The sequence below is a fragment of the Mus caroli genome, chromosome 3 (genome assembly GCF_900094665.2).
Source record: "Mus caroli chromosome 3, CAROLI_EIJ_v1.1, whole genome shotgun sequence".
Taxonomy (NCBI): domain Eukaryota; kingdom Metazoa; phylum Chordata; class Mammalia; order Rodentia; family Muridae; genus Mus; species Mus caroli.
Genome location: NC_034572.1, coordinates 144,794,136 through 144,797,704, shown reverse-complemented (window position 1 = coordinate 144,797,704; position 3,569 = coordinate 144,794,136).

Genomic DNA, 3,569 nt, shown 5'->3' with positions numbered 1-3,569 from the left:
GTGTTTGAACCTGCCTCCTGGCAGAAGTTGTGTTCCACTCACCAGAGGTTTTAAGATTCTGTGGAGGGTCCTGTGAGGACCTTGGGGGTGTCCAGAATCTCAGCGCACCAGGAACCCCAGTGCTGGAGTGGACCGGAAGGGACTTGTGCCCCTGATCAGGCCGGGTTATCTGCTTCCTGAATTAATGCAGTCTCAGGTCCCACGCGATTGGATTGGAGCAGGCGCTGTGTTCCACTCACCAGAGGTCTTGGGATCCTGTGGGGGATCCTGTGTGGGTCCTTGTGGGTGTCCGAAGACTACCCAGGCCAGGAACCCCGGTGCTGCAGTGAACCGGAAGGTGGCAGTATACATTCTTAATGGATGAGAAATCTCTCTTGTCCCTTAATTTTCCTTTTAAAAATATGTTTGGGTTCAGTAGATTTTTGTATCCTGACAGTCTCACTTGCTTTCAACCAGATTACTATTTCTTCTCGGTTACTAAGAGGACAAGAATTCCTTCAGGATAGGCATGAGGAAATGGTTTTTATTAACATAATGTTTTAAGGAAAGTTGTGTTCTTGTGAATGTTCAAGAACAATAAAACCATTAATATATAGATTTGTTTTTTTTTTAACTTTTGAGTTTCACATCATGTACCTAAGTCCCGCTCTTCTCCCCCTCCCTTCATGTCCAACCTTCACCCTTGCAACCTCTCCCTGCCCCAAGATTTAAAACACATAAACAAACAACAAAGCATAGGGAACATCTCATCATGGAAGCTATAGTATGTCACAGAGTGCCCCATAATATAGTCCTCTGTCCACACATCTTCACTTGCAAATGTTCATTGCAATGAGTCATTGGTCTGGTTTGTGATCTCTGGCTTTCATGATACCATCAATATTGGAGCCTCAACAGGACTCCTCTCTGTCATCCCATTGCTGCCCTGTGCCATGGAGATCCTGCAGCTTTAGAACTGTAGGAGTGGCCCTTTCATGCATCCCAACCATTTGCAGATGATATATATTTCAAGGTGAGCCATCTCAGAGCCCTGAATCTGGACCCGGGTGGCAGCCAAGCTGGCTAGTGAACTGGCTCTCCCTTTTGCACACCACCAGAGCAAGGTCCCCAGCACTGCTCCAGTTAGGCTACCCAGCTGCCATTAGCAGGGGACAGGGGCAACTTTCTCCCTCTATGCCCTAAAGCCGACTCACCAGCACTCATGCATCCAGAGCCAGCTTCACTGTGCTGTCCGATCAAGGCATGTGACCCACTATCCCAAGTCCCGAAGCCTTCAAAGGGCTCTCCTGTCTTTTAAGGCAGAAAGCCAGCTGTCTGCCTTTCATGAATCTGAGGCCAGCTCTCCTGACTGCCTCACTTATCAAGGGGGTTGAGTGAAGATGGAGAGTTTTAAGGAAGATCTAGAAGTTGAATAATAGAGGGAAGTGATGGGTAAAGACAGAGGAGAATATGGAGAATAGAATTTGAGTAGCAACCAGTGCAACTGTGACTGGATGTAGAAAGTGCAGATAGAAACATCAGGTAGGTATTTCTGCATATAACCTAGAGAAAAACAAGGCATAAACATTGTTGCTTGAGAGAGACTGAAAATGGTTGAAGATAGTCTCCACACTGACTGTAAGACCATAATCTTGTTCTTGTTGTTATGGAGAGATTTTCTGTGCAGGTGACAAGTCCTCATTTTATATAAAGATATAGCAGAGAGTAGCCTTATGGAGGAGATATAGAACCTAGAAGGAACGTGGGAGCAAGGCATAGAAGAACTGTCCATTGGAACATGTATATACTTTGGGAGTAAAAGCTTTGAGGCCAAGTTTACTGTCCAAAAAACCAACATGCCTAGGAATGGTTTGTAAACATATGTGTCTCATGCAATTAAATGTGAACTTGAAATTCACATAGGGAAAGGTTGGCAAGAGGGCTTCAAGAAGGCTGAATCTTCTATGTAGGAGGGGCCCTTTCTTGACTCGCTGACTCCTCTAATGTTTCTCAGGTGGAGCTGAGGGGTAGTAGATCTTACCATTTGGTGCATTCTAGAAGCTTCCGGGGTTTTGGAACTTTATTTAATTCAGCATTCAGCAAGGTGTGTAGCCAAAGTCATGGGATTCTTTCTTGACAGACAAGTGTGTTAAATGGTCCAATAAATAAGGCCTGAATATAGCATGAGGCAGAGGGAAGGTGTGGGGACTGCTGGAGTGTTAGTGCTAGAGTCCTTGAGGCAAATTGGTGAAGAAGGGAGACTTACATTACAAAGTGATGGCTTCTTAAGTATAGAACTTTGTGCAAACTCATCTATTATCTCCCACATGATACCAAGAGTGTGTGTACCAGAGTGTGTAAGCCCATGTGTTCTTTAAAAAACAGAAGTCTAACAGATTATCACGTGTTGGTTGATTCATTAGTAGAAGGTGGGTCTAGAATTAGTTATGTTGTGTGAAATATTTAAAAGGTAATTCACGCTACCACCAGCATGGCAGACAGGCTGACCTGTTCTCAGCTCAGCAGACTCTCTGACTCAGAGCTCTTCTCCACCCAACTTGCTAAGTTCCCACCCATGTTCCACACTTCCAAACTCCTATGGCTGGCTGGGGTTCTCTGGAACCCAGCTGAGTGAGTCTCTGCGTGAAGGAAAACACCACACAAGTTTAGAATCAACAGGCAACACAATCGCTGGGTGCAGAAACTAACATCCTAATTTTGTAAGCTATTTAAGTTATAAATCCTCCAGTGGTGCATCCCAGCAGATCTGCCACCTAAACTAGGGCCTCTCCCTACCAACATTGTGTCTCCATCCTCTCTCCAGTCCAAAAGAAATTATCTTCTCCTGTCTCCTCTCTTCCTCTCTCTGATCCAGAAGCCCCGCTTCCCTCTCCCCCAGTGATTGGTCCCTTGAAATCTTTATTCATTAGGGGAAGGTTCTGCCACATAGCTGAAGCTGGCTCCACATGCTTCAGAGATAAGCAGACAACCCCCAATCTGTTAGGATCATCTCAGTCTGATACTGACATCACTACTCAAGAGCTATGCTGATCAAAGATCTCACAGTGACCTTACAATAACCTGACTGCTATCTATAGGTTATATAACAGAAAGACATACTAGACATACCTGTCTTGAGAGCTAGATGAGACTAACAGTTTGATCAATTGAAATACATCTTTCTATATACAGATTTAAAATACTACTGATGTATAGGGTTCGTGCTTCACACTAAGAAAACCAGCAGATACAAACTGGGGACTTCAAACCCAGGTGGGATATATCAACAATCTAAACTCATATGGATTATTTATGTCTTCTCCAGGTTCAATGAATGTATACATCAATTTCATCCTTTTTTTTTTCTTTGTTGCTCAGGCTGGCCTTAAAATCACTATTCTTCTCCTCAGGCTCCCCAGGTTAGGATTTCAGGTATGTGCTACTACCCACAACAGGAAATACAAGATTCTTGAAGGTACTGGTTCATTAAGATAATTTCTTTCATTTGGAAATGTATTATTTCGAGTATGGGCTACCTAAGTTATTAGAATAACCGAAGAACAATTTTACTTGTTCTCTCTTAGCCAGAG